At 39.0% G+C, this 12,962-nt stretch overlaps 1 protein-coding gene across 3 annotated transcripts in view; it reads left to right on the top strand.

Annotated features, from left to right (window-relative positions):
* Positions 1-5,823: 5,823 nt before the first annotated feature.
* The window catches only part of LOC133553389 (interferon regulatory factor 2-like), a 36,613-nt gene continuing 29,474 nt past the window's right edge, over positions 5,824-12,962 (top strand). For 2 of the 3 annotated variants that reach the window (XM_061901526.1, XM_061901523.1), the window contains exon 1: positions 5,824-6,041. The gene's annotated coding sequence lies outside the window, so the exon portion shown is untranslated. The remainder of the gene's footprint in view (positions 6,042-12,962) is intronic. The other variant, XM_061901528.1, reaches the window with a different exon arrangement.

The following is a 12,962-nucleotide window of genomic DNA, read 5'->3' on the forward strand; positions in this document are numbered from 1 at the left end:
CTGTGTTACATCACCTTTTCTTTTAACAACACTCAATAAACGTTTGGAAACTGAGGAAACTAATTGTTGAAGCTTTGAAAGTGGAATTCTTTCCCATTCTTGTTTTATGTAGAGCTTCAGTCATTCAACAGTCCAGGGTCTCCGCTGTCGTATTTTACGCTTCATCATGCGCCACACTTTTTCAATGGGAGACAGGTCTGTACTGCAAGCGGGCCAGGAAAGTACCCGCACTTTTTTTTTTACGAAGCCACGCTGTTGTAACACGTGCTGAACGTGGCTTGGCATTGTCTTGCTGAAATAAGCAGGGGCGTCCATGAAAAAGACAGCGTTTTGATGGTAGCATATGTTGTTCCAAAACCTGTATGTACCTTTCAGCATTAATGGTGCCTTCACAGATGTGTAAGTTACCCATGTCTTGGGCACTAATGCACCCCCATACCGTGACAGATGCTGGCTTTCGAACTTTGTGTCAATAACAGTCTGGATGGTTCACTTCCCCTTGGGTCCGGATGACACGATGTCGAATATTTCCAAAAACAATTTGAAATGTGGACTTGTCAGACTACAGAACACTTTTCCACTTTGCATCAGTCCATCTTAGATAATCTCGGGCCCAGAGAAGCCGGCGGCGTTTCTGGATGTTGTTGATAAATGGCTTTTGCTTTGCATAGTAGAGCTTTACCTTGCACTTACAGATGTAGCGACAAACTGTATTTAGTGACAGTGGTTTTCTGAAGTGTTCTTGAGTTCCTGTCGGTTTTTGATACAGTGCTGTCTGAGGGATCGAAGGTCACGGTCATTCAATGTTGGTTTACGACCATGCTGCTTACGTGGAGTGATTTCTCCAGATTTTCTGAACCTTTTGATGATATTATGGACCGTAGATGTTGAAATCCCTAAATTTCTTCCAATTGCACTTTGAGAAACGTTGTTCTTAAACTGTTTGACTATTTGCTCACGCAGTTGTGGACAAAGGGGTGTACCTCGCCCCATCCTTTTTTGTGAAAGACTGAGAATTTTTTGGGAATCTGTTTTTTTATGCCCAATCATGGCACTCACCTGTTCCTAATTAGCTTGCACTCCTGAGGGATGTTCCAAATAATTGTTTGATGAGCACTCCTCAACTTTATCAGTATTTATTGCCACCTTTCCCAACTTCTTTGTCACGTGTTGCTGGCATCAAATTCTAAAGTTGATGATTATTTGCAAAAAAAAAAAAAAGTTGATCAGTTTGAACATCAAATATGTTGTCTTTGTAGCATATTCAACTGAATATGGGTTGAAAAGGCTTTGCAAATCATTGTATTCCGTTTATATTTACATCAAACACAATTTCCCAACTAATATGGAAACGGGGTTTGTAAAATATTTGAACAATTTGGTATGCACACAATTTCGATGCCGGTGTTATGCCAAAATGTGATTGCATGCCAAAAATGGATTTCCTCCGCAGGAGCGTGCACCGCTCTCTAACCCTGCATTGCTTGGCTTTGTCTGTCCACAGTGAATTACTACGACAAAGCACTTTATCTTTGTGTTTATTGTACCGGTGAGTTTTATGTGGCTTTCTATGGCTCGTATGGTTCTCAACTTGTGATTGGATACACACTTGGGCATCCCAAGTGTGTATCCAATCACAACGTTAGGCCAGCTAGAAGGCCTTAATGACAACAACTCGTGATCTGATTGGCTATCGCAATTGTCTATCCCTTCTATGTGTCTGTTCACTTACAGTGCATTGTTGAGTCTGAAGGCACCGGGCAGATTTGGAACAGCATGGCAACATAAACTATCTGAATTCTGATTGGAAAGAAACTCTAAACTAAAAACATCAGCATTGGAAGGAGCAAAATATGACAGGAAGAGAATATGAATAACTTTAGATGTTTAGAGAAAGTAAAAACAAATTGTTTTTTTTATCTTTAATTATGATTTCTGGCTATGTTAGGCCAGCAGAGAAAGTCTTGCTGGCCCTACCGGCACAACACTGCTGTTTACGTATTTTGATCATTAAAGCGTAAACGGTGCATTGATGAGGTTACAACTTGTCCAGGGTGTACGCTGCCTTCCACCCGAATGCAGCTGTGATAGGCTCCAGCCACCCTTGGTACACCAAGAGAGACAAGCGGTTGAAAAATGGATGGATGGATTATTACTCATTGCAGACTTTATGAACATAATATATCATCACTTGCTGTACAATGTCTGCTGTAATTAGAATGCAGACTGCTGGGATGTTCACATAAAAAATGACTCATAATCCTTGCGAAGAAACGAGGTTGACACACCAAATGTCTCTTTGTGTCGTTCTCCCCATTTCCTGGTCCTAAAAGGCTGTCAAAGTGTACCAACTTGTTGGAGTACGTGCTCAGCCATCTACTTTCTAGGTGAGAGGCAAGATATATGATTTAGAATAAACTTCCTCAGGCAAGGAAGTGAGAAAGCAGCCGACTACTCGATGTTGTAAACGTAGGTACACACAGTAGTGATCACGTCTCAGCCATAAATAGTTTATCTGCGTTCCCGCCTTTAATACAAAATATTTTGGTTAATATTCAAGTCACAAGATGCAAATGGAGTATTTTTGCACAGTTATTTATTGGAGTTTATGGGCAGAGTAGAGGGCCTTCCATTAGCTCCGCTGCAAGCAGATTTTCATTTACAATTATTTCATGTTAGAATGCACATTAAAAAAATATCCATCCTTCGTCATGTGATGACATAATGATTGTGAACGATAAGCAAAATTCCCCAAAAAGTGCAGTGCCCCTTCAAAACAAAAAACTACTGCAGCACATTTAAATTGATTTGGATGCACCCATATTTATGTAACAACATATGACGATGTAACAAAATACAAAACAAAAAATTAACTTAATATGTTTTATTACTATCTGCAATACAAACAAAAACTACCATTGGTTCTGCTCCAGATATTTTTAGCCTCCAAATAAAAAATAAAAAAAATGACTTAATGCATAAATGTAACAATATCAACAATGAAATAAGTTATTCCCATATGATCACATTGTTTGATTAAATAAGGTCATCAGAGCAAAATGAGTAAATAACAAAATATTTGTTTTCATTCAAATCAATTTTGTCCCCAAATATTTCAACAATACTTTTCATATATAAATGGAACAATATCAACAAAAATAAATGATCCCTTATTAACTAGAATTGTATGATTAAAAACAAAATAAGACCATAAAAACACTTTTTTTCATTCAAATAATGTTTGGCTTCTAATATATTTTGTTTACAATTTAATACATAAATGTAACAAAATAAACATACAAAAATAGAAAGAAATTATATTGTATTAAATGTTTATTTTTTATTAAATAGGTAAACACAGTCAATCAATCAATCAATCAATCAATCAATCAATCAATCAATCAATCAATGTTTATTTATATAGCCCCAAATCACAAGTGTTTTAAACGGCTGCATAAGCCACAACAACATCCTCGGCTCAGATCCCACATCAGGGCAAGGAAAAACTCAACCCAATGGGACAATGAGAAGCCTTGGAGGGGACCGCAGATGTGGGGACCACGCTGGGCGTCGAGTAGATCTAGCATCATATTGTGAGAGTCCAGTCCATAGTGGATCTAACATAATAATGAAAGGCCAGTCCATTGTGGATCTAACATAATAGTGAGAGTCCAGTCCATAGTGGATCTAACATAATAATGAGAGTCCAGTCCATTGTGGATCTAACATAATGAGAGTCCAGTCCATTGTGGATCTAACATAATAGTGAGAGCCCAGTCCATAGTGGATCTAACCTAATATTGTGAGAGTCCAGTCCATAGTGGATCTAACATAACAGTGACAGTCCAGTTCATAGTGGATCCAACATAATATTGTGAGAGTCCAGTCCATAGTGGATCTAACATAATAGTGAGAGTCCAGTCCATAGTGGATCTAACATAATAATGAGAGTCCAGTCCATTGTGGATCTAACATAATGAGAGTCCAGTCCATTGTGGATCTAACATAATAGTGAGAGCCCAGTCCATAGTGGATCTAACCTAATATTGTGAGAGTCCAGTCCATAGTGGATCTAACATAATGTTGTGAGAGTCCAGTCCATAGTGTATTTAACATAATATTGTGAGAGTCAGTCCATAGTGGATCTAACATAATAGTGAGAGTCAAGTCCATAGTAGATCTGACATAATATTGTGAGAGTCCAGTCCATAGTGGATCTAACTTACTGTAATAGTGAGAGTCCAGTCCATAGTGGATCTAACATAATGTTGTGAGAGTCCAGTCCATAGTGGATCTAGCATAATATTGTGAGACTCTAGTCCATAGTGGATCTAACATAATAGTGGGAGTCCAGTCCATAGTGGATCTAACATAATATTGTGAGAGTCCAGTCCATAGTGGATCTAACATAATGTTGTGAGAGTCCAGTCCATAGTGGATCTAACATAATAGTGAGAGTCCAGTCCATAGTGGATCTAACATAATAGTGAGAGTCCAGTCCATAGTGGATCTAACATAATGTTGTGAGAGTCCATTCCATAGTGGATCTAACATAATAGTGAGAGTCCAGTCCATAGTGGCTCTAAAATTCCATAGTGGATCTAACATAATAGTGAGAGCCCAGTCCATAGTGGATCTAACCTAATATTGTGAGAGTCCAGTCCATAGTGGATCTAACATAATGTTGTGAGAGTCCAGTCCATAGTGTATTTAACATAATATTGTGAGAGTCAGTCCATAGTGGATCTAACATAATAGTGAGAGTCAAGTCCATAGTAGATCTGACATAATATTGTGAGAGTCCAGTCCATAGTGGATCTAACTTACTGTAATAGTGAGAGTCCAGTCCATAGTGGATCTAACATAATGTTGTGAGAGTCCAGTCCATAGTGGATCTAGCATAATATTGTGAGACTCTAGTCCATAGTGGATCTAACATAATAGTGGGAGTCCAGTCCATAGTGGATCTAACATAATATTGTGAGAGTCCAGTCCATAGTGGATCTAACATAATGTTGTGAGAGTCCAGTCCATAGTGGATCTAACATAATAGTGAGAGTCCAGTCCATAGTGGATCTAACATAATAGTGAGAGTCCAGTCCATAGTGGATCTAACATAATGTTGTGAGAGTCCATTCCATAGTGGATCTAACATAATAGTGAGAGTCCAATCCATAGTGGATCTAACATAATGTTGTGAGAGTCCATTCCATAGTGGATCTAACATAATAGTGAGAGTCCAGTCCATAGTGGCTCTAAAATTCCATAGTGGATCTAACATAATAGTGAGAGTCCAGTCCATAGTGGATCTAACATAATAGTGAGAGTCCTGTCCATCATGGGACCAGCAGAAGACCATCCCGAGTGGAGACAGGTCAGCAGCGCAGACGTCCCCAACCGATGCACAGGTGAGCGGTCCACCCCGGTTCCCGACTTTGTACAGCCATCGCTTCATCTGTGGCCACCAAACTTGTGCCCCCCCTCCACGAAGGAGAGGGGGGCAGCAATTATTAGTCAAGAAAAAAAACTATTATTGGTTCTCGTTCATTTTATTTTCGCCCCCAGTTTTAATACATCAATGTAACAATATCATCAACACATTTTTGTTGTAATATTAGTTTTCTACATTTGTTTGATTAAAGGTCAACATTCCCTTGGTTCTCCTTTGAATATCGACAATATCATATGCAAACAACACATAAAGGCGTTTAAAGCAGGTGAAAATAAACGATAAATGTTGTCAAGCTAGTATCGAACCGGTCGCGGCTGCCCCTGGTATCGCTCCTGTCGACCTTTGGATCGAGCTCCCCCCGCCCCTCCTCTCCTGGCTGCTCACTTCCGCGCCGCGGCTCGAAAGAGCCACACAGAAGTAGGAGGGGGATTCCCACTTCCCGAGCTAACCTTCTTGTTTTGCTTTCGCTCTGGACCAGAAACAAAACCTAACGACGCTCTCACTTTTCCCTGCAGCCAACACAATATTCAAACATACCGCCGCCGTCGTGTTATTTTGACAGAAGCTCCGAGCTGTCCAAAGTCACCAGGTAACTTCCGCATTTCCCCGCCGCTAAATGTTACCAAGCTGTGCGACGCAACTGCGCCGTGCTTGCCCTGTAAGCCAAATGACGCCTTTTACTTTCTCTCTTGCCTTTTATTCACTCGCCTGAGCTTTTATTTTCACTTTTGGGGCTTAGCTTGTTTCGTTTGTGCGGGAGAGCTGCAAAGCTCGCTTGAACTTGTCACGCTGTTGTAATAAACTTCTACTGTAGAAGTACGTTCGTGGTGCGTTCACAGTTTGTGGTCATTCGCAGAATCGTTGAAGACTTCTCAAATGTGTCACGCCATGCACTGTTTTAGTGGCAATTATAAAAATACAACGTAAGTCTTAATGTTTGTTGGCTTACTGTGTTTCCAGTGAACATATATAATGTGTGGTCATGCAAACGTATTGAAGTGTTTGTATTTTAATTGTTTTTTAATTGCCTGGGTGTGTTTGATCTCCCTGCTTCTTTTGCAAAAACAGTGAATGCCCCATACAGTGTTGTGCAATCTTGGTATGGCAGTCCAGAACAAGTTAGTGGTTTAACACAGAGGTCTTCTCTATATTCCTTCAAAACCGCTCTAAAACAACACCTCCAGGGAACTTCAACCCTTTACTAATGTTGTAGGCACAATACCAATGTGAGCAATTTGCAAAATGCGCAACCGTATTTAGCAAATTTGTATAATGCGCAATCTTTTTGCAAATTGCTTCCAGCTATATATTTGAATAATATGTGGTGCACATTTTGCAAATCAATGGGCGCAAATAAATGGTTTTGGTGTCAAAATAATGTATTAAATACTTACTGAATCTATTCATTTGTAGTCGGGACAATATAACTGAGTATTGCCCTCAAATCAGTCCAACCCTAACCCTAACCACTATACAGTGTACACCCACGACTACACTACTGACTAAACTACTACCACAACTTGGTTTACTATTTATAAAATATAATAATGAAGGGTTACTGACTAAATCATCCACAAAATCTCGTCTTAAATCTCGTCTTGCGATATGCAAATTGCTTGTGCACAATGGAAATGACGTATAATTTGCAAAGTGCACGAGATTGGTGAAATGCTTACAACACTAATACCCTCCTCCATTCACATCCCATCTCTCCGGATTGTAAATAACCTTAAATAATCAAATGTATTTCTAATGTATATACTTGTTCTTATGCTATTCGAACTCACCATGTTCTCACACCTCCACTGTTACAATGTCCATTTCTCTGATGATGCAATTGTTGATGACTGAAGTACTGATTTCAACCAAAGCTCCTCATCCCACCCCCCGGATTGTAAATCATGTAAATAATTCAATGTATATACTATGATGATTAACCTGTGTGATGACTGTATTATGCGGATAGTATATATTTGTACCATGAATTCATTAACATGGACCCCGACTTAAATAAGTTGAACAACTTATTCGGGTGTTACCATTCAGTGGTCAATTGTACGGAATATGTACTGAACTGTGCAATCTTCTAATAAAAGTTTTAATCAATCAATCAATCAATTCAGCAGGCCCCTGCGACCGCAAGGGTGTCAGTGGGGGGTACTGGGGGTGCTGTCAAATAATTAATGGTCAAAATCGGATTTGATTATTTGCAGTAAATTACTTGCGTTTAAGTTGGCTCAAAGTAACTTTATTGTCAAAAGGTCAAACAAGCACTTGTAAATGTTTTACTTGAATACATGTATTTTTTTCCCCTCAAAATTGCTAACCGTTTTAGCTTAAATCAAGCTGTTGTGTATTTTAAAGCATACTTTGCCACTAATCCATTGAATTTGTCAGCCATACTTTAAATTCACATTATCATTAATCAAAAATACTGTAGTGAACACTTAAATGGGCCGTTAACTATAGATTTGCATTATCGTCACTTTTTTAGTAAATTTTACGGACTTTATTATGTTTTTCCTGCAGCAGTATGCCAAGAAAAAAAATGTCATAAAAAGCTCTGAAAAGATAAATGGCCACCAAAAGTAATACTTGTATAGTGCTTTTCTACCTTCAAGGTACTTAAAGCACTTTGACACTATTTCCACATTCACCCATACATTCACACCCTGTTGGCGGGAGCCGCCATGCAAGGCCCTAACCACAACCCATCAGGAAGTGTCTTGTCCAAAAACACAATGAACGTGACTTGGATGGATGAAGCCAGGGATGGAATCTGGTACGGCCACTCTCCCAACTGAGACACGCCGTAGTTGCTCTTTTTTTCCCCTATTTCTTCACTACCACAACTGTGATTTTCATGTAAGATAGATTATTAATGTTCATGAAAGCTAGCATGATGATTTATTCAGTGTATGGTTGTGTGATATAGATCAGTGTTTTTCAACCACTGTGCCGTGGCACACTAGTGTGCCGTGAGATACAGTCTGGTGTGCCGTGGGAGATTAAGGGTTGAATCACACAAAAATATTCCCGGGCGCGGCCACCGCGGCTGCCAACTGCTCCCGACAACTCCCAGGGGGTGAACAAGGGGATGGGTCAAATGCAGAGGATAAATTTCACCACACCTAGTGTGTGTGCCAATCATTGGTACTTTAACTTTAATTATGTAATTTTACCAATTTGGGTTCAAAACATTTTTTACAAACCAGTAATTATAGCCTGCAAATTATGTGTTGTTTTTGAGTGTCTGTGCTGTCTAGAGCTCGGCAGAATAACCGTGTAATGCTCTTCCATATCAGTTGGTGGCAGCCGGTAGCTAATTGCTTTGTAGCTGTCAGAAACAGTGGGAGGCAGGGTGCAGGTAAAAAGGTGTCTAATGCTTAAACCAAAAATAAACAAAAGGTGAGTGCCCCTAAGAAAAGGCATTGAAGCTTAGGGAAGGCTATGCAAAACAAAACCAAAACTGAACTGGCTACAAATTGAACAAAAACAAAATGCTGGACAACAGCAAATACAAACCTCGTTTCTATATGAGTTGGGAAATTGTGTTGGATGTAAATATAAACGGAATACAATGATTTCCAAATCCTTTTCAACCCATATGCAGTTGAATATGCTACAAAGACAACATATTTGATGTTCAAACTGATAAACTTTTTTTTTTTTGGCAAATTATCATTAACTTTAGAATTTGATGCCAGCATCACGTGACAAAGAAGTTGGGAAAGGTGGCAAAATATACTGATAAAGTTGAGGAATGCTCATCAAACACTTATATGGAACATCCCACAGGTGTGCAGGCTAATTGGGAACAGTTGGGTGCCATGATTGGGTATAAAAGCACCTTCCATGAAATGCTAAGTAATTCACAAACAAGGATGGGGTGAGGGTCACCACTTTGTAAGCAAATTGTCGAACAGTTTTTGAACATTTCTCAACGAGCTATTGCAAGGAATTTAGGGATTTTACCATCTACGGTCCGTAAAATCATCAAAAGGTTCAGAGAATCTGGAGAAACCACTGCACCTAAGCGATGATATTACTGACTTTTGATCCCTCAGGCGGTACTGCATCAAAAACCGATATGTGTGTAAACGATATCACCACATGGGCTCAGGAACACATCAGAAAACCACTGTCAGTAACTACAGTTGGTCGCTACATCTGTAAGTGCAAGTTAAAACTCTGCTATGCAAAGCCAAACCCATTTATCGACAATATCCTGATACGCCGCCGGCTTTGCTGGGCCCAAGCTCACCTAAGATGGATTGATGCAAAGTGGAAAGGTGTTTTGTGGTCTGACGAGTCCACATTTCAAATTATATTTGGAAACAGAGGACGTGGTGTCCTCCAGAACAAAGAGGAAAATAACCATTTGGATTGTTATAGGTGCAAAGTTCAAAAGCCAGCATCTGTGATGGTATGGGGGTGTATTAGTGCCCAAGGCATGGGTAACTTACACATCTGTGAAGGCACCATTAATGCTGAAAGGTCTATACAGGTTTTGGAGCAACATATGTTGTCATCCAAGCAACATTATCATGGATGGGCCCCTGCTTATTTGAGCAAGACAAGTGTTACGACAGCGTGGCTTCGTAAAAAAAGAGTGCGGGTACTTTCCTGGCCCGCCTGCAGTCCAGACCTGTCTCCAATCGAAAATGTGTGGCGCATTATAAAGCGTAAAATACGACAGCGGAGACCTCAGACTGTTGAACGACTGAAGCTCTACATAAAACAAGAATCGGAAAGAATTCCACTTTTAAAGCTTCAATAATTAGTTTCCTCAGTTCCCAAACGTTTATTGAGTGTTGTTAAAAGAAAAGGTGATGTAACACAGTGGTGAACATGTCCTTTCCCAAATACTTTGGTACATGTTGCAGCCATGAAATTCTGAGTTAGTTATTATTTGCAAAAAAAAAATAAAGTTTATGAGTTTGAACATCAAATATCTTGTCTTTGTAGTGCATTCAATTGAATGTGGGTTGAAAAGGAGTTGCAAATCATTGTATTCCGTTTATATTTACATCCAACACAATTTCCCAACTCATATGGAAACGGGGTTTGTACTTACTGTGGAGCATAGACGGCGTCCACAATGTACATTCGAACATTACATGACAATCAACAATGTCCACACAAAGAAGTATAAAAACAACTGAAATATTCTTGATTGCTAAAAAAAGGTAGATGCGGGAAATATTGCTCAAAGGAAGACATGAAACTGCTACAGGAAAATACAAAAAAAAAAGAGAAAAAGCAACACTGTTGAAAATTTTAAGCATTAGTTAGTATCAACATTTGTTTGACAAATACTGCCCCTGTAACTACTTGGTATTGGGTCGATACCCAAATTTGTAGTATCACCCAAAACTTATGTAAAGTATCAAACAACAGAATAATACGTGCTTATTACATTTTAACAGAAGTGTAGATATAAATATGTTACAAGAGAGAATAACCAGCTATTAAGAGTAAATTAGCAAGTGGATTAATAATAGTTTTGAATCAATTTGTTACCACATACTTAATCAGTTAAGTTAGGAGCCTTTGTAACCCCTTATGAAATGCTTCTATTATCATTTATATGCTAAATTTTACATTGTGATATATATCGTTATCGCAGTAGGGTGCAATATAGATTTTATGCCATATTGTCCATTTCTAGTTCCGTGCTGTTAGAAGATCTAGTAGAAGAGGAGATTATCCTTCATGACAATATTTTAAAAAGGTAAAAACGCCTCAAAGATAACAAGTGTTAAGGAAAGTACAGTAGACACAACTATTGTTATGTGACTGTGAGAGAGACAAAGTTGGATGTAAATAATTGTCAAAAATGGCTCACATAAGGAGTTATTTTTTAATTATTATTATTTAATTTAATTCTTACATTAAATATTTTTATTTGTGTGTTGCGTGTACATTGTCAGTGACTTTGGGGTTAATGTATGTATATTTTAGAAATAAAGATCCAACTCAAAGTTAAGTAAAGTTAAAGTTAAAGGGGAACATTATCACAATTTCAGAAGGGTTAAAACCAATACAAATCAGTTCCCAGTAGCTTATTTTATTTTTTGAAGTTTTTTTCAAAATTTTACCCATCCCGGAATATCACTAAAAAAAGCTTTAAAGTGCCTGATTTTCGCTATCTGTGAAGCCATCGTCCATTTTCCTGTGGCGTCATCCATTGCTGCCAATACTGATAGCACAGCAAGATATAGCGACATTATCTGGAAATATCAACCTGATAACAGAAACCTCTCTTTAATTTTGTTGATTTTATTGAACACCCTGAAATTTTCAAATGTGTCATCTTGGTATGGATTAAGCAAATAAATCAAACAAAGCACTAACACGATTCAGTTACTCAAACAGTTCCAACTACAAACTCTGTTTCTATATGAGTTGGGAAATTGTGTTAGATGTAAATATTAAAGTAAAGTTAAAGTACCAATGATTGTCACACACACACTAAGTGTGGTGAAATTTGTCCTCTGCATTTGACCCATCCCCTTGATTACCCCCTGGGAAGTGAGGGGAGCAGTGGGCAGCAGCGGTGCCGTGCCCGGGAATCATTTATGGTGATTTAACCCCCAATTCCAACCCTTGATGCTGAGTGCCAAGCAGGGAGGCAATGGGTCCCATTTTTTTTACAGTCTTTGGTATGCTCGGCTGGCGTTTGAACTCACAAACTACCGATCTCAGGGCGGACACTCTAACCCAGTGGTTCCTAACCTTGTTGGAGGTACAGAACCCCACCAGTTTGATATGCACATTCACCGAACCTAAACACTAAATAGTAACACCCGAATAAGTTTTTTAACTTGTTAAATTAAATCAGTGTCCGCGTTAATCAATTCATGAGTCTGGTGTGTCTTGACCGCTGCGGCGGAGGCTCTGCCGAACCCCTGAGGCCGACTCACCGAACCCCTAGGGTTCAATCGAACCCGAGTTAAAAACCACTGCTCTAACCACTAGGCCACTGAAACACTAAAACTCAACTTTTAAGAATGCAACTTGTTAATCATAATGCGAGGAATTACAGGTGCGTATTGCACAAAAACAAGGTCCTTTTATATGCAAGTTATATAAATGGGGGGGTCCTCACTCCATATCTACATCAGTTTGGAAAACGTTAAAGACCTCTGGTTTAACTATAAACTTAATCCGAATGTCATCTGAAATAGTTTTTTTTAAATGTCTAACTAATAATGTGCCATCACTGGTCTCGAGTCTGGCTGTCAGACATCAAGGCTCTCGCAGACGTAACGCCAGGTATTCAGTCAGTGTGGACTGTGTGGTTCCTAACTTCAAAACATATTTTGGACAGTCCACCTTTTCCTGTAGCGCACCCAGACTGTGGAACATTCTCCCCACTGAATTAAAACTGCAAATTGCAAACGTCTACACCAGTGTCAGAAACTGGCAGAAATCACAGCAAAGTTGTACACATGATTAAGTTATTGTAAATTTGATTCATTGTTTATTTTGTAACATTTTAACACAT

This window comes from Nerophis ophidion, linkage group LG05 (assembly GCF_033978795.1).
Source record: "Nerophis ophidion isolate RoL-2023_Sa linkage group LG05, RoL_Noph_v1.0, whole genome shotgun sequence".
NCBI classification, from domain to species: Eukaryota; Metazoa; Chordata; class Actinopteri; order Syngnathiformes; family Syngnathidae; genus Nerophis; species Nerophis ophidion.